This window comes from Pezoporus occidentalis, unplaced genomic scaffold, assembly GCF_034315485.1.
Source record: "Pezoporus occidentalis ecotype Australia unplaced genomic scaffold, CSIRO_AGI_Poc_V1 ctg23, whole genome shotgun sequence".
NCBI classification, from domain to species: Eukaryota; Metazoa; Chordata; class Aves; order Psittaciformes; family Psittacidae; genus Pezoporus; species Pezoporus occidentalis.
In genome coordinates this window covers 4,470,147-4,489,755 of record NW_026914180.1, presented here as the reverse complement: position 1 = coordinate 4,489,755, position 19,609 = coordinate 4,470,147, and the positions used below count along the sequence as shown (strand labels likewise).

Here is a 19,609-nt window from a genome sequence, read left to right as displayed (position 1 = left end):
AGTGTAGATGAAAAGCTTCAACACTCTACTTACTACTATCAATAAAAACAGTCATCTCCTACATATCACAGTTTTACATGTAAGTGTAGGAAGAAAAAATCTCTCCTGGGATTGGGATGAATCAGATTCTGTGAGGCCAAATGGTTGCTGCAACACAGATGATCCTCTCCAAACAACATGATTTTAGAGACTTCAGATTCTCAGTGTCCAAATCACAGCAGCCCTTCAGTCTCATAGGTAAATTTCTGAAAGCATCTCTTTATTTCAATTATGGAATAAATTTTAGTAATACCTTGGGTCATCAGTAAAAACATAAATTAGATAATTTGACACCAGAATAATGAAGAGAGCTCCTGTTTTGATTTGACAGTATTAAAATTTTGTCATTAGCTCTGGAGTGTTGTCCAGGAGCATGGTATTTTCATGCCTGATGATATTCTGGACCTTAAAAATACTGCTTCATATAATTTATGGCTGAACAAACTAAGATTCTTAAACCTGGGAAAGAACTGATTGAACAGAACTAGAGCAGAAATCAAAACAGTTATAGGCAGCATAAAGAAGACAAATAATGAATGCTTGTTCCTTGCCTTTTCCAAAACAAATATTGGAGGCATTAAATTACACCAGCCAGTGACAGATCCAACACAAATAAAAGGGATTATTTCTTCACACATAAAGTAAACAATCTGTGGAAGTCACAGTCACAGAGTAGAGACAGTGCCAGGACCGCATGTGGGTACAAACAAGAATTAGAAAAATGGAAGAAAAATCCATCGAAGACTATGGGTCTTGAGGTGAGACACTTTTCAGAAAGCCCCTGTACCTGTGATTCTGAGGGACTCAAAGTATATCCTGAATTATCATCTTGAGAAATTCACCTGCTTTTTAAATTCTTCCCTAAGCATTTGCTCTTGTCCTGACCCAGACACCAGAAGAAATGATGCAAAAAATCTCTGACGTCTGATCCAGCAGCAACTTATTTACAACTTTTAACTTCCAGCTTCCAGATCCTTAAAAATGCCTCTATGCTAACAATTTAGGAAGCTGTAGTGGTTTAAGACCAGCTGGTAATTCAGTACCACGCAGTCTCTCTCTCACTCCCCCCGCTTCCTCCCCCGGCTCCCAGAGGGATGGGGAGGAGAATAGAAAGAATGCAACTCCCATGTGTCAAGATAAGAACAGTCCACTAACTAAGGTATAACACAAATCACTACTGCTACCACCAGTAATAATAATGATAAGGGAAATAACAAGGGAAGAGAATACAACTGCTCACCATCTGCCAACCAATACCCAGTCTGACCACGTAACTGCCCCCAGTTTTACATCCTGGGCATGATGTGCTGTGGTATGGAATACTTCTTTGATCAGTTTGGGTCAGATGCCCTGCCTCTGCTTCCTCCTGGCTTCCCTTCTTCCCTGGCACAGCATGAGACTCACAAAGTCCTTGGTCAGGGTAAACATGACTTAGCAGCAACTAAAACCATTGGTGTTATCAGCACTGTTCCCAGGCCGAAAGTCAAATCCACAGCACTGCATCAGCTACTAAGAAGGAGAAAAATGACTGCTACCTCTGAACCCAGGACAGAAGTGATACAATAAAAGGTATTAATGCTTCCTACACACCTGGCCTTTATATCCTTATACCATTAAGGATGATGCATCATCCGTATGCCACAAAGGATGAAGTTATATGTGGAAAGTATACAGTCCACATTTTAATTTTCAGGTATTCCAGAAATAACTGGAATAACTAAACTGAGACAAAGAATATTATGCAATTATGAGATATTTTGAAAAAGATTAATGCTTTAATTGTTACCCTATGTTGACAGCACAGAATGTTTTCTAACTGCATACTAAGTTCAGACAGAAAAATCACATTTTAAATATGTGCAGCTAAGCATCTAGGTAATTGTAAGCCTCTTAGGGTATTTTGTAATTGCAGAAAAAACTAGCAATGAAAAGTTCAGTACACAGGTAAGTAGCTTATTAATCTAATGAGTCTGTGGGGCTGCTATATTTGGTAGCTGTTTCTTGAGCATTGTATGAACTGATGGAAGTTACATTACTGCCCATAATGACATCGCTACTAACATTTTATTGTTCCCTATGCTCTAAAAAACCTAACATTTTAACAAACTGTGAAACTTCAAGATGACTACATAAAAGTTGCTCCACACTTGGAAGTAGGAGATGAAAGAATTTCCATTATTTGTTAAGGTGTAACAAGTTTAAAATCAGGTGCAAATCTGCTGCATGCACTTCTGGTACAAATAAGGAAGAATAAATGAAGCAGTGCTGATTTGTTAGGGCTGTAAATCTTGCTATTATATTCAATACAAGCCATCAACACAGCATCTGAATTAATGAACAGAAAATTGGTCTGCTTAAGAGAAGAACAAATTGATCTGCATTATATTCCAAGCAAAACACTATGAGGTTTAGGTGGTCTGTATGTCAAATTATCTTAGTCCTCAAAAGAATCAATGAATAATATTCCTGGATTTCTGTTTGAAACATGTGATTTGTTGCAGTGCAAGAGCATTTATTTAAATGGGACAAACCTCAATCAAAGACAAAAAGCAATGCAGTAACCTCTGTCTGTAATGAATTCTGTCCAGCGAGCTGATGAGGATTTGTAGCCTGATTTATAGTTGTCACCACAGCTGATAAAGGTCATCACTGCTTCTCATGTTTTATACCTGCCTTTCTTTGGGGCTGGTTTTCAGTGTCAATGATGCTGAAAATGGTAACTTTCAGGCATAAAGCCATGTATTCCATTTCTTTAACAGCAGAGTTCACTTGACCAACTTCTTGCCACTCTTTCAACTTCCAGGAAATTGTGTGGTTGGTAGGATATATTACGTGTCTGTGAGTATAGACACAGGTATGTAGTCAGGCTTACGGGTGTGACTGATTCCAGAAAATACTCATTATTAGAAATAATGGTACAGAATCAGCATAGAGGAATGGGGGGAACTTTGGCAAAAAGTCTTAAAAGCCTGCTAAGCAGAACAGGTAAAATGAGAAAAGCCAACACCAAAAATATATCTGCCATGTCAGAGCTTCCCAGCTTCTCTGTACACCTGTCTCAAATTCAGTCAGGAATGAACAAGCAGAGCAAAAGGATCTAGTGACAGGGAGCTCATGTCCCTTGCAGTAGCTCTTGTCCCTTCCTCACCAGGAACAGTACACACGTGAGTTTGCTTAGCCTGGCAGCTCTGCTCACTGGCCTCTTGTTTAGGCTGAAACAAGACAAAATGATGGGATTTTTTTCTTAACAGAATAATGTTCTCAAAAACATTTTTAACAAAGCTGTAATTTGTTACTGGTTTAGCAAGTGATAAATGAAAAGCATTAAGAAAAAAGAAGTTATGAAATTCTGATGCAGCGCGTCAACAGTAAGAGTTAGCAAAAAGCAGAAGGTAGTATCAGGACTGTTAGGACAGCTCCAGTTGTTTAGAGCCACAGACTTAGAGGAAAAGGCAACTTCTCAAGTCCTGCAGTTTCAGATGAACAGACATGAAAGATAATTGAATGAGTCTCAGTCTGATGAAAGTCGGCGTTGAGGGAATTATCGTTCTCAATCCTTAAGATTAAGGAAGATTGGTGAATAAAGGAAGTTTAAGTCCTGAAGTTGTTCTGTACCATTTCAAATAAATGAGTCTCTAGATACCAGCAGAACCATCAAGTCTGGCAAGCAAATTATGCTGTGTCAAGAGAGCAGACGGCAGCACACCCGGCAGGAACGAGCCTGCATCGCTCCCCGGGGCCTGAGGTCACATTGCACTGGTCCAGATATGCTGCTGGGCTGGAGCTCTGCACTAGGACGGCGAATGTCACAGGGCCACAGAGGGAGGACTGGCACTCTTTCTCTTCTCTGCTCCTGCAGGAAGGTCTTTGCTAGATGTGACCTCTGGCATGCCCCACAGCAGCTGGCAGGTACCTTGCATCTAATGGGCTTTACAGTGGTGTTAGAAATCCTGAAGGAGTCCTCTGAGCTTTGCAAGAAGTGAAAACACCACATCCTATTCAACCCAACGAAGCCAATTATTGCAGCTGAAAACAAGTCAAGAGCCTGATGTTATCACCCTCTCTCTTCCAAAAACTGAAAAGCTGTTGTGAGCTTTTTAATGACCCAAAGCAGTCAGGTCTTCAGAATTTTACTTTACCTCTGAAGGACAAGCCTTCCATCAGCCCTGCAGCACTGCCCACAGCGATGCAGGGCAGTACTCAGCAGTCAGCCAGGCTGACCCCCTCCCCCCTTTGCTGATGTGATGGCAATGCCTGAACCAGCCAAGGGTTTCTTGGAGTCCTCCCAGGCAGGTATCGATCAGACACAACTGGTTAGCACTTACCATCTAACAAGATAACAGGCAGGAAGGCTGCAACAGTAGGATAGATGCTTTTTCAAACAGAATTGTTATTTTCAGACTGGCAACAGCATGTACTACAGTTGTATTCATTTGGAAAAATACGTGAGGACGAGGCAGTGGAATTAGAATAAAAAGAAATAATTTTATTCTTGTTTAGGATCCTAACAAGATTTTTGAAGGGCCAGGTGAGCCCCAGCACAGCAGATGGAGACCAGAGGTGGGAAAAGGATTCCGGCGGATTTGGACATGCCACAGCCCTCACTCCCAGGACACACACACCAGGGCAAAAGAAAAGGGTCCTGTTGGAGAAAGCAAACTTAAACTACCCACAGCTGACCTGCAGCACATGGAGTGAAAGAGTCATACTGGCTTGTAGTGATTACCCACATTTGCAGGACTGGGGAAGGCTACCAGTTTACACTGAAATACAGTCTGTCTCTATGGGAACAGCATCATAACCAAACCAGGTACCCAGGCAGGCTGTGGGCTGGGCAGCAGGGAGTGTTCACTGCTGTGACTGTCGGCATCCGCACCCACAAGCCAGCCCACGTGCAGCAGAGCTGAGGAGAGTAGACATCAGCACCAGGCACAGCACTGGATCAGTACAGTCATCCCCATAGCTCACAGGAGCATCCTGCACAGAAAGTACACTGGGGTGATTTAGGATTTCCTGCAAAAAAAATACTGCTTTCTAAGGGACACAGGGAAGGGAATAGGACAAGCTGGGGTTAACAGGCTACTGTGTATGGGGCCAAGACCTTAAAAAAACCTCTTAATCCTGCCAAATGCAGCAGAAGCATGGGTCTGTTATCTTCAGAGAATGATTCTGGAAGAAAAAAGATGAGGTTTTGGGAAATAATGGAAGCAGAGAGGAAAATGACACAAGGTAAATTCACAGAGGAAATAAAAACTGTCAGAAAAAAAGCCAGCAAACATCAACAAGAAGCACCAAACAAGAGGAAGAAGGTGAAGCCTGATATGAGCAGGGAGAAGGATGAATATAGATAGTCTTAGGGAAATACTTATTTCACTTTGTATTTAGTAGGCCTTCAGGATTATTGACCCATTCAGGACAGCATCTGCTAAACAGGAGTCATGTAGGTGAGCGGACCCCCAGGATCTGCACTCCCTGGGGCAGGTGTGGTTTACTCCTCAGAATAGCACAGGCAATCAATGTTCAACAAACACTAGGACCATGCATGCTTTCTCATTGTTGTAAAACTGAACCACAGAGAACATAATGCAACATAAAAGCACAATCAGTACCCGATGGAAGCCTATTCACGTGTCCAGACAGATGCAATCCCAAATTCATGTGGAAAAGAAGACTGTTGTGATGATGCATTTAATGCTATGATCTGTTGTTCTTTTGAGACATACTGCAGTGCATCTATTTGATATTTATAGCATGTACCCATAAGCAACTGAATCTGAAATTCCCTCCCCAAAACAGAAGCCAAGCTTGTTTTGATACTAAGCTGCTTTCCAGAGAGAGAATGCAGAGAAGGCTTCCCATCCCCTGTCCCCTGATGCTGCAGTAAGTTGGCTCTGGGGTAACAGAGAGAGAAGGAAGCAAGGATCACAAGTAGTGAACAGCATTTACAGACTCAAAGCTTTACCTCATGCTCAGTGAGAGCTTGTACCTGAGGAACTTGGCACTTGTAACTCTCCACAGCCCCCAACTACCACCCTGCCTTTTGTCTTCAATCCACCTGCCCCCACCAGCAACTCATTTTTCTTTAGCCTCACTACTCTGCAGGGCAGAAGTAGGAGTTTGTTATACTTTGTGATGATTATGCAAGGGAGCAACAGGGGACAGTGAACAGCTTGCCTTTAACAACATTGCTACAGCCTTAAATTCCAGGAGACAACTGAAATCCCATTTTTATCTTTCTGGCATTATGGGTCATTATCCTTTTACTGTTTCCAGCTTTTCTTTTTTTATTTTTTTCCACATGAGATTCTGAAAGGAAAACTGCTTTAGATAGGTGATTTACTGTAATTTAGCTAAATGCCGTATAACACATTGCATTGGTATATTAAGTAAGTACAACATGATAGAATGTGCTTTATTATGCAAGAAGTGGTTTTAATTGCTCATCATCTCAATGCAGTTGCACTTGGTGCACCAATATACCGCTTTTACAGTAGTAACAGTAATAGCTCAGGAAAATTCCCATATCAGTGTGCAGGCTTTCAAATTAATGTGTCAGATGCTCGAAGGAGGCCAAGTTCTGGGAAAACTTAGAACTATAAAAATAAGTAATGCCAGTCTGTTTCTCTTTTTTGTTTAATCCCATATCTTTTAAGATCCAAACTCAAAAAAAAACCCCACCTTATTCAATCACATTGAGAGAAAACCTCGGCACCTGAAATCCAGGCAGAGCACACCTTTGAAATTTCAGTCCCAAATCTGAAACCAGGTACAATTATGCTTCTGCTTCTCATTTGTGAGACTGAACTCCACTTCAAAGACCCCTAATCTGGGAACTCTATAGGCTCAGATCACGGCTTAGTGTCATAGGCATGAAAAGCTGAGGAACCTCTGAGAAACAGAGAACATGTTTCAATTTCAAAGAGCTCCTCTTTCCTGCTTCTACCTGCTTTTATAACACATGAGGAAGAAGGGTGGGGGGAAAGAGGGACACTACAATTAGGAAAAAAATGAATGAGAGATCCTCTGGAGTAAATCCATTTTGACTCTTTCCAGGGCAAATCATCCCAATCACAAAATTGCTGCAAAATCCTAACAACAACAGTAAAAATACACACCTTGTCGCTTGCTGCTCTCAGTTTATCTCCCTGTAATGAATGACAGAAACACGGGGACTTTCAGCACACTGAACTGACTTTGCTGCATTTCAGAGCTGAAAAAACTTCCTCAAAAATTCTCTGCCATCCATTTTCCCTGTTCAGTTGTGCTCATGCCATGTGCTCTTCAAACCCTAGACGTTACAGCAGGAAAACTGCAGATAACCCCTAGGTTACCCAAGTCCAGACAGCTAAAGATACACTCATCCCTTGGATCCCCTACCACAAACTTCCTACATTCAGCACAATTGCCAAAAGCAATTTAACCACAAACAACTAATTTCCCAGGAAATGATCCCTTGATGCCTTTATCCACACCCCATACATTTTTCATGGTCTCACCATGTGTCAGAACAAAGTGTGGACAGCAGGAAACATATATCAACTTATCCCAGCTCCACAATGTGGCTGGAATGGGTGACACAGCCCCAAACACACAGTGGCACAGATGTTACTGTGAGAACAAAAAAAAACAAAAATCCCCCAGGGCTTTTGCCAAAGTTTTTGCAAGCTCATGTGAGAGCCTAAGCTACCATTCCTTGCCTGCTCCATGCAGGTAGAACCATAGAATCATAGAATAGTTAGGGTTGGAAAGGAACTTAAGATCATCTAGTTCCAGCCCCCCTGCCATGGGCAGGAACACCTCACACTAAACCATCTCACCCAAGGCCTCGTCCAACCTGGTCTTGAACACTGCCAGGGATGGAGCATTCACAACCTCTCTGGGCAACCTATTCCAGTGCCTCACCACACTAACAGGAAAGAATTTCTTCCTTATATCCAATCTAAACTTCCCCTGTTTAAGTTTTAACCCGTTACCCCTTGTCCTATCACTACAGTCCCTAATGAAGAGTCCCTCTCCAGCATCCCTATAGGCCCCCTTCAGATACTGGAAGGCTGCTATGAGGTCTCCACGCAGCCTTCTCTTCTCCAGGCTGAACAGCCCCAACTTTCTCAGCCTCTCTTCATACAGGAGGTGCTCCAGTCCCCTGATCATCCTCATGGCCCTTCTCTGGACTTGTTCCAACAGTTCCATGTCCTTTTTATGTTGAGGACACCAGAACTGCACACAATACTCCAAGTGAGATCTCACAAGAGCAGAGTAGAGGGGCAGGATCACCTCCTTTGACCTGCTGGTCATGCTCTTTTTGATGCAGCCCAGGATACGGTTGGCTTTCTGGGCTGCGAGCGCACACTGAAGCTGGCTCAAGTTCATTTTCTCATCGACCAACACCCCCAAGTCCTTCTCTGCAGGGCTGCTCTGAATCTCTTCTCTGCCCAACCTGTAGCTGTGCCTGGGATTGCTCCGACCCAGGTGTAGGACCTTGCACTTGGCATGGCTAAACTTCATGAGGTTGGCATGAGCCCACCTCACAAGCGTGTCGAGGTCCCTCTGGATGGCATTCCTTCCCTCCAGCGCATCAACCGAACCACACAGCTTGGTGTCATCGGCAAAGTTGCTGAGGGCGCACTCAATCCCACTGTCCATGTCAGCGACAAAGATGTTAAACAAGACCGGTCCCAACACCGATCCCTGAGGGACACCACTCGTTACTGGTCTCCAGCTGGACATTGAGCCACTGACCACAACTCTTTGTGTGTGGCCATCCAGCCAGTTCTTTATCCACTGAGTGGTCCATCCATCAAATGGATGTCTCTCCAATTTAGAGACAAGGATGTCGTGTGGGACAGTGTCAAACGCTTTGCACAAGTCCAGGTAGATGACATCAACTGCTCTACCCCTGTCCATCAGTTCTGTAGCCCCATCATAGAAGCCACCAAGCTGGTCAGGCAGGATTTCCCCTTAGTGAAGCCATGCTGGCTGCCACCAAGCACCTTGTTGTTTTTCATGTGCCTTAGCATGCCTTCCAAGAGAATCTGCTCCAAGATTTTGCCAGGCACAGAGGTGAGACTGACTGGTCTGTAATTCCCTGAGTCATCCATTTTCCTCTTCCTGAAAATGGGGGTTATATTTCCCTTTTTCCAGTCGTCAGGAACTTAACCTGAGTGCCATGATTTCTCAAATATGATGGCCAACGGCTTAGCAACTTCATTTGTCAGCTCCTTCAGGACCCGCGGATGGATCTCATCAGGTCCCATGGACTTGTGCACGTTCAGATTTTTAAGATGGCCTTGAACCAGTTCCTCTCCTACAGTGGGCCTAGGGTCTTCATTCTCACAGTCCCTGCATCTGCCTTCCAAGACTTGGGTGGTGTGGTAAGAGCCTTTGTCAGTAAAGACCAAAGCAAAGAAGTCATTCAGAACCTCAGCCTTCTCCAAATCCTGTGTAGCCAGTTCTCCTGAGAGCTTCCTGAGGGGGCCTAAGTTCTCCCTAGTCTGTTTTTTATTTGCTATGTACCTGTAGAATTCCTTCCTGTTATCCTTTATATCCCTAGCCAAGTTTAATTCTAACTGGGCCTTAGCTTTCCTAACCTGGTCCCTAGCTTCCCGGACAACATCCCTGTACTCTTCCCAGGCCGCCTGTCCTTGCTTCCACTTATTATAAGCCTCTTTTTTCATTTGAATTTTCCTCAGCAGCTCCTTATCCATCCAAGGAGGTCTCCTGGCCCTCCTGCTGCACTTCCTTCTGGTTGGGATGCAACACTCCTGAGCTTGTAGCAGGTGATCCTTGAATATCAACCAAGAGTCTTGGGCCCCCCTGCCCTCTAGGGCTGTATCCCATGGAACCTTCCTAAGCAGGTTCCTGAAGAGGCCAAAGTCTGCTCTTTTGAAGCCCAGGGCAGTGAGCTTGCAGCACGCTCTTCTCACTGTCCTGAGGATCTTGAACTCAACCATCTCTTGATCGCTACATCCAAGGCTGCCCTGGAGCACTATATTTCCAATTAGCCCTTCCCTGTTGGTGAGCACGAGGTCAAGCACGGCACGTCTCCTTGTCGGCTCCTCTATTACTTGCAGAAGGAAGTTGTCTTCTACACAATCGAGAACCTCCAGGATTGCTTGTGCTGGGCCGTACCATCCTTCCAACAGATGTCAGGGTGGTTGAAGTCACCCATGAGAACAAGGGCCTGTGAGTGTGAGGCTTTTCTTATCTGTCTATAGAGTACTATATAGTACTCTTGCTCCAAGCACTCCCTGCTTGCCACAGCCCAGTGCAGCATGGGTCTGCCTCATTTAGTCTGGCTTCATGCAGGGGAGTGAATAACCCAAGGTTTTACACACAAATGTAATAATCCATTTGACACTGAGAAAAAAAGGAATCCATGAATAAATTTTCATTAGAATGTGACCCCACAGCTTGCTTGCTTGATTCCTCTGTGCATTTCCTTGACTACTTCTCTTTGCCACCAACCAAATTACACTTGTTAGCGGCCATGACAGAGAGAATGAACATATAAAAGGGCTTATTTTCCTTTTCATTATTATTATTGTGGGTGGAGTAGTGAAATGTCAGTAGAGACTGAATGAGACCTTTGTATATTAACAAGAAAATTTGCTGTGTATACAGCTCTGGATAAAATTTCAATTATCTTGGTGTGATTTATTGCATGAGCCCTTTTATGCTACCCTATCATTTCAGATAGGGTAAATCTATCTGGTGAAGTATGACTGTGCTGAAGTTTAGCTGTAAAAGAAGTCTGGCAGAGCCACGGCCATCACCCTGACTTAAGGTTTGTGAAAATCAAGGCAGGTAAGACATGAAATCCAACATTCTGCACATTTTGGCTACCAGTCCATGTTTACTCGGTTTGGACTGGACACAAGAGGGCACCATATTACACAGCCGATGGAAACACTTTCAACACTTGCAAGGAACCATCAATAAATAATTGGACACAATGATGAGCAATTGACCAGGCAAGGAATGCCACCTGAAGGAGCACGAAGGTTTCCCACACCCAACCACAGGGAAACTGCTATTGGAAGAACAGTTTGCAGCTAGACATACAATCCCATTTTTTTTAAACTAAGTGATAATAGAATGAAAAACTTTGTGTCAGTTAAGTACATAGCTTTCCCTTAAAATCTCAAATCAGTTTGCCCACAGTGGGCCAGCTCCTGCAGGGACCCTCATGCTAAACCCCAAAAATTACTCCTGAATTTCTTATATCATGTTTTCTTGTCCTTATTCCTCTTTCCACCAAGGAATCAACATCATTTACTGCCTTGTTTGATGTTGGTCTTGAGTCAGTTGTGGTTTGCTGATAAAAGGTCAAACATGCTGATGCAGGTGCTGAAGTGAAGGAGCCAATAAGACACCTGGTTTAATCACAATGGATAAAAATTGGTTATGCCAAAAGAATGCCTGGTCCTTTCCTGAATCCTGGTCAACCTTTTGTCCAAAAATATCTTCTTAATGGGTTCCCTATGGGTTAAAAACTTTCAGCAGGTGGCATTAAAATCAAAGAATGCCCTTATTCAATGAATATGACTTCTTCATAATTTTCTTTATTTTCTATCCTTATATAATTTCTTTGTTACTCAGGGCAACTCTTCTTTTTATTATGCATTTCCATGCTTCTGTCATGGTCTTTGTCCTCTTCTGAACCATGTCTATTCCCATTAGAATCTATCTGTTTTGGATAGAGCAACCCAAACTCACTGTAGCGATCAAGGTGATAATGTCCCTCAAAATGGATAAACCCATGCTATTTTCAGTATTGTTCTCCTCTGAATATAGTCCAATATTGTTTTCCCTAGAAAATGTTGATTGCAACAAAAAATTGATTACATAGTCTCAGTTTCCTGCCCTGGAGAAGGAAAGCAAATATAAAATATGCAATTCTAACAAACTCTTTCATGTTCTTCATACTCATAGTATTCTGGCTTGATAATTTAGCCATATTAGCCATTCTGTGCCCATTAGGAAAAAGATAAGGCATACTACAATAATTGGCATATAATTCTACTTATAAAAACATCTTTGTTTGTGAGGCATTAAAAATAGAGAAGAAATAAAGAATAAATGTGAAAGGTTAATTTGTTTTAAGGCCATATCTTATTCATGCTACCAAGATTGGTATCAGCTAAATGCTTCAAGGTAAAAGGTGACAGTAAATTCTCACAAATGCTGCCCTTGAGATTAAACCTGGAATTAAACCCTAGAAGAAGTAAAGTAGAGAACACATGGAACAAATATATATATGTACACTTACATAAATGTACAAATAGGGATATTTTTAAAATGGCTTTATGACATTTTTTTATGTCACAATCCACAACACCCTCTCCCACTGGGAAGGTGAATAAGGAAGTAAAAGATACTTCTAAATTATTAATAAGGGTCCTGGCTTATGCACAAGTTTTCCAAGAAACATGTCTTGTAAAATGAGTCAGTTCATCAACCAAAGTAATAATAAACAGCAGTAAAAACAGCTTCACATGGCACAGAGCATGTGCATTAACCCCATTATGGGGCAGTGGGCCAGCTCTAGACCTCACTGGCTCCACTCTCTGTTGATACTGCCAGACGGCTGAGAAAGCAGGGCCAGCTGCAGGAGCAGGTTTGGGGCATGGGCTCTTGTCTACTAGAAAATAGGAAACTTGACTGCTGAGGAGAGAACAAGTGTTTATTAGGGTGACAGTAAATTACACTATTGGAAAACTTTCTGGACACTTGATCCAAGCAGAACTGATGAATAGTAAATAGTAGTAAATGTTTGTCCCAAGTTTTGCTGGTTCTTCTCAGCCTGCCTGAAGGTACCACAGTATTCAGACATTACTACACTGCATGTATGGCAAGGCCAATGCTTTCAAGGAACACCTGGACTGACTTATTCTGCATAAATGACCACACTGAACATAACTGCAATGAGCCCAGAGTCTCTTTGAATTGCTAGATTTACCACTCCTGCAATGTACAGCTGATTTTTACAAGGTCCAATGCATGCTAACATAACCATAATTTATCCAGTAGATCCAAAATTTTGCCCTTTATGGGGAAATTGTTTCTGAGCTGAAACATATTTTTCCCTCTTCTTGGCTTGGGCATTGAAATTTCCAACTGCCTTTTTAGGAGACTTTATGTTTTCTCCATCCATGTAATTGTAAACTGCTTTCCTTGGAAAGTGAAAATGCTTTGAAGCCAATTATCCAGACTGAATGATAACAATTCTTAAGAATTAACAAATCAAGTATAAGACTTCAAAAGAATCTGATATCTTTAAAATGCATTTTCTAATGAAATTAAACATTCGATTCTTTTCATTAACCTTTCAAATACGTTTACACTTTGAATGCCTATGCAGATATAATTTTAATAATGTTTTTGAGTACTAAAAATTTTAAGATTCATTTCATTTTCTTTCTGAATCAAAGTAAACATTTTTGTAAGTCATTTGTCCCTAGAAGCTGGGACTTTAAATCAAGTAGCAAAATGAAAATTTGGCATTATACCCAGCTGTCAGCATCGTGAAGGCAAACACCATGCCCAATCGTACACAAACCTGGTGGTTACATGTTCAGATCTTTCTCTCCATCAATCAAACGTTCTAGTGAGTAGTTTCTCACTCTCCTTTTCCTTGTGCTTTGTTTTCCTTCTTTCATCTCTTCACACTTGTGTTCTTACCTTGCTAAGCATGAGACCAGAAGTGGATTTTAAGAGGTGTTACACTCTGATAATAAGGGATTATTTCTCAGCATTTCTGTCTCAGGATCACTTACAGGACCACCTTATTTTCTGTCAGGGATTATTTCTCGTTACTGGCAATGGAAAGAGATGTCCACAGTAATCAGATTTAAAACGCAGGAGTATGTGTATAGACCCAGCCCTGGTTTCACACAAAGCTGAGCAAGTCCTGCTGGGGACCTCTATCACATGATTTTATGGCATCGTGATCACTCAGTATGGTATAATATGGTACCAGGTCATACAGATTTTAACTCTAACAGAGTGACTTCTGGGGTGAGGGCCAAACAAATTATATTACATGCATGCATATGCCTTAGAATTCAAATAATTTGAATACACTTGAAAGGTCAACCCCAATACTTCTATGTAATCTTTGTATGTAGCTCCCATCCTCTCTAAAATTATATATTAGAGATGGAAAACATTCAAGAAATGACAAAGATGGTTCCAAGGCCCATTAAGCAGATAAGAGCAAGATTCCAAGTAAGCAAAAAGAAGAAGTTCCTTATGTGACTGATCTTAGGCCAGTGAAACTAGTTGACAAAGGACATGGTGGATGCGAGAGGGTCTGGTGGACATCTGGTAAATGGCTTGGAGGAGAAAAACATTTTGGGTTATGAAATAGAATAACTACAACAGGATTTAGTAATTCCCTGACATAAAAAGTGTGTGATGTTTGCTGCCCTCTCACTCATCCTTGTGCACACATATTGACTGTCATGGAAACAGAATTTTGGTCTGGGCAAACCTTTGGTCTCTTCTGTTCTTAATTGAATTTTCAATGACATAAGTTTTGTATATCTACATTTTAAAATATAATTATATTTCCTTGATCACTGATAATTATCTCATTCTAAATTTCTTTTAATGAGTTATATAAGTCTGGTACTATTTCATGTAAGAAAACAAAAAATAGTACTGCTTCTTATATGTTTAACAGCTTAATACCGTCAGAAGATCCACCCTCATGAGGGACTTCCTTTTTTAGATATGTAACTCTTTGCCTGAAAAATTTTCAGCTATAAATAGCTGAGATAAAGTTTAATTACCAGAAATACAGTATTTCCTGTCTCCATATGATGACATTTTCATATCTCAGCATATATATATTTAATGTTCATTAAAAGGAACAAGTGAAAGAATACATACTGATCTAATTAATCCTTGGTAAGCACTCTATGTTCAACAAGTGTCCAACAGCAGTGGAGCAAGTTCAGGGAAAGCTACTGACTTAGGAAAACATGCTCTGCACTAAGTAGAAATCTCCAAGAAGGAAGCAAAGTTGTATAGGGCAGTGTGAAAAATGGAAAATCGCCTTGGTTAAAAAAAAAAGAAAGAAGGAAAGTTGCCTTCTACAGAATAGAGGGCACCTAAAGGTGGACTGTATAGAAAGACATAAACCTGTCTGGAAATCACTACTGAAGGTACCAGCAGTACATAATAATCAGGATCAGCTGCTTAACAAGAAGCCCAAACACTCTGAAGAGTTCTCCCCTCTCCATCATCCCTTTACAATCTTCCCTTGAATGTGCTTCTTGCCCAGCACATCCTCCAATTATGCACTTCATTTCTCCCTTTGTTTTTCCCTATGTGCTCATCTCCTAGGTGATCCTTTCACAAAATGTTTCCACCCTTACACCAGCCCAATTGTCAGGCAAACCTTCAGAAAATTCATGCAAACCCTCATTTATAATCTCCCTTACCTACAGTTCAAAACTGAGTTCCCTACCTATGTACCCAGATTTTCTTAGCAGTGCTGGACCTAAATGAAATACATTCCTTACTCTTTCCAAAAGCAACCCTCCTCATGACGAGACACTCCCAGTCTCCTAGGCAAGGGAGAAGACCATCATGTTCTGCATTCAGCCTGCTCCATCACCTAGAAGTACAGCTTTCCTTATTTCTGTCCCTCCTCTTTCCTGTGTTGCCTTCTTTTGAAGAGGCAAAAGAAACAAAACAAAATAAAACAAACCCACCATAAATTTATTTTAATAGAAATTCAACCATCCAGCCTGCAATTATGACTATTCTTTAAGAAGTTTATTGAAGACAATTTTTGACACAGCAGTCCTCCTTCCCCTGGGGCTGAGGACAACTGGAAGCTCACCCTTACCCACTTGGCAGGTGTCAACTTAGAATCATATCTATCAGTGTCACACTGTTGTTCATGTGGATTTTTAACTAACACCCGATGAGACAACACATAATCCCTTTGCCAGTTAAACCCCTGTGAAACCAGTGCCTTTCCTTTGGCTCTGAGAACAGCAAGTTTTGACTTCAAACTACTCTGAACCACATGAAAAAACCTGATCCTTTTTTAACTGGATTCAAACTGTTAAGCACATAGGCAGAACTGCCCTGTGCGTTGCTCTTCTTCCAGAAGCAGAAACACTGCTGATGTGAGCCACATCTTCAAAAGTCCCCCATGGACGCAGCCACTCCCTGTAGCAGCGTGCCGTTTCCTTCCTATTTCCATTCCTGCTGTTCTCCTGGGGTTTTTTAATCAAAAAGTTCCCCTCTGTGAACTGGGTGCAGCTGCAGTAGTCTGCCTGGCTGGCAGGGTAAAAGGACCCAGCACTGAATTTAGCAGCTTTGCCTTCCCCACCAGCAACACAGAACACAGAATTGCTGTTGTACACCAGGTGTGACATAAAAGCGTGAAGATGGGAAGGAGAGAAAAGAAGGCAGCTTCAATCTAATTCCCATGGATTTTTACATCCAATCTGCAAACAAATATTACACACAAAGGAGCCCAAGTGGTCCTAGTTTTCACACACCTGTTCAAATTATTCCCCAAAGCTGCTCCTCACTAGCAGACATGGTCACGGCAGTAGGCACCACCTTGCTTCTCAGTTAATTGAGAGAAAAGCATTAATTTTAGTGGAGCTGGGCTTGAAAGGGAAATGGGAAATCTGTTTCAGCTAATGGCTGCAAAAAGTATAGGAAATTAGCTTGCTGGTCCAACATGTGAGAGTGTGACCATCATGTTGCCTGCTGGGGAGATGCCTACTTTTTCTGCTTTGTTTAAAATAAATCAGTGGGAACAGAATTAGGTGGTTATGGGGAGCAGGTGTTAGTAGAATCCAGACAAGAGGAAAAGTGAATACAAGGACATCTCCTGCCTCTTCAAGCCATCCTCTATTTGCTAACTGTTCCCTTTGATACTACCCTTCCAACTGAATGTATTTTCCAGCTCTTCATCTTGGGCCATTAAGCAATTTCTCAAGCAACATGACTGTACTGATTTCCATGCTCATTTTCACCCTTTGCACAACTCCAGCTCCTGCTTCTCCCTGTACACCCCCAAGATCTTCCCTCCTTTCCTGGGCTCCTCCCCTGAGTGACTGTGCAGCCTATCCTCCGTGTCCAGCCTCACTCTGCCAATGTCCTCCTTTTCACACATTCCCTTTCATCTCACTCCTCCCACGTGATTTTCATGCCAGTGGCCCTGTCCTTGGGCCACACTCTTTGCTCAACCTGGCAAGATGCAGAGACATATAGCAAATATAAAGCTAGCACACTGAACATTTGAGGTGATTTTTTTACTGCCTGTGAGCATTTAGATGTTCAGTAGCTAAAGCCCAATTCTGGTACCTCAAGAGGACACTGACTCAGAGGCTCAACAGCAGTCAGTGACACACAGGGGAATGCTTAGAATTTAGTAGGCTTTAGAAAAATCAGGTTAGCTCTGGAGGCTACTAAATATAAGGATAAGCACATATGAAAATCTTGATCTCCTCAAGACATCAAACTACACAAAAAAAAAATCCCCACAAACAACCCTCCCCCATTTGACCATTGCAGAATTACTTCTACTTTTCTAGGGCGCATGATTTTTCACAAACAGGACTTTCTCCAGTACATTTCTCCCTCTAAATTCAGAAGTCACTGTACATGCCAAAGGATGATTTTTCCCATGTAACATCAGTGCATGTGCCCCAGCAGCACCCCAACACTGCAGAGAAGCTAGGTACTGATGCAGTGGTGAAGCCACAGTATAGAGCTTCTCCTCAGCTTGCTCCTGCAGACTGTATTAATTTTTAAAAGAGTCAAATTGATTTCTCATTTCATTCTCTCAAGCAGTAATGAACAAAACAGCTACATGGCAGAAGTAGTCTCTTCCACAACCTATTACAGTATCTTAAAAAGCCATTAATTCCTAGGTTTTCTGTTTTTAGTGAATAGGTTACTGTCACCACTGAACTTAGGCAATTGCCCAGCAGCTGAAAGGCAGGAGTAGGGCAACTTTTCTGCAGTGCTCTGAGAGCACAGATCCACAGAAATCCCCGAATAAGATGATCCAGGATGGGGTCTAAAATAAAAATTTTGGTTCAAATGGAATAACATATGCCTTTCTTCTTTCTCATTGTAGCAGTTGTGACAGAGCATGATTTCTTACCTCTTCTGCTTTGGCAACATAGGACATCACTTTATGAAGGCATTTAAATTAGAGTAATCAAACATCTCTAAAGTGCATGGACACTTCCACTGACACCAACACAACCTAAAAGCTCACTGTGTGATCACTTTACTAACATTGATACCCTCATGAATCACAACAGAGTTCCTGAAGGCCATCCCCAGCAAAACCTTTGCAATGGGGAGTGTGTGAGCAGCACTGCCACACTTCTGTGAAGTGCTAGACCAGAAAAGCCTTCTTCAGTGCTTTCCCTGTATCTTCTGTTCCACACAGCATTTTCCTTCAGTGATGTGCCTGTACCTCAGGATAAGGTCATTGTTACAGCTCCTCAGTGTTGTGGGGCTCTTTGAAATTGGGACTGGAAGTTCACTGAAACCGTAAACACCACAAACCAATTGGTTTGTGCTGAGCTTCAGGTAACTTGCTTTGTGTCTCAGAAAATATTTCCAGAACATTTGAAAGGCCAGGGCACTCACAAAAAAAATTGCTGCCATGAGGTAGGATATGAAGTCTAGCACACCAGAACTGAGAATGGGACACATTTTCTTTGAACCATTAAGACCAGTAAGTGCATTCATTTAAACCTTTTTAACACATATATCAATCACATTAAAATTAGTTAACTAGTATCACTGTTTAACTAGGTGGGCAACAAAGCAAATATCCCAATAGAGTAACGCAATTTTCTTTATGCCTTCACCAGAGTTACACTAACAAAACGTGTGAGCAGTTTCTAGCTTACATCTATTTAATGTAAGACAAGTTCTGGGGAAAGTGTGTCGGCCTCATCTGGCAGCACCTGGGTTCAAGGGTACCAGCAAGGAGGTGTAGCTCCTTCCTAAACACAGACCCCAAACATGCACGAGACTGCAACTACACTGCCCAAGGGAGACCTTACAACAGCCATCCAATACCTAAAGAGAGCTTGCAAGAAATCTGGAGAGGGGCTTCTACAAAGGCATGTAGAGATAGGACAAGGGAGTATGGCTTTAAATTGACAGAAGGCAGATCGAGATTAGACGTTATGAAGCAATTCTTTACTATGAGAGTGGTGAGATAGGTTGCCCAGAGAAGCTGTGGCTGCCCCATCCCTGGCAGTGTTCGTGCCAGGTTGGACGGGCAACCTAGTCTCCTTTGAACAACCTGGTCTCATGGAAAGTGTCCCCGCCCATGACGGGGGCGGGGGTGGGGTAGAATCAAATGATCTCTAAGGTCCCTTGCAACTCTAACCATTCTGTGATTCTATGAAGACAGCTTTGTTCTGCCACTGACAAGCAGAAAGATGAGTCTTTCTTTCAAAGCTGGCAAATGAAGCTGCTAAGCCACTGGCCATCATATTTGAAAACTCATGGCAGTCAGGTGAAGTTCCTGATGACTGGAAAAAGGGAAATATAGCCCCCATTTTCA

The 19,609-nt window shown here is 42.1% G+C and overlaps 1 protein-coding gene across 9 annotated transcripts in view; it reads right to left on the bottom strand.

Annotated features, from left to right (window-relative positions):
- The window catches only part of DPP6 (dipeptidyl peptidase like 6), a 563,983-nt gene that overhangs the window by 148,020 nt on the left and 396,354 nt on the right, over positions 1-19,609 (bottom strand). The gene's annotated exons all lie outside the window — the stretch shown is intronic.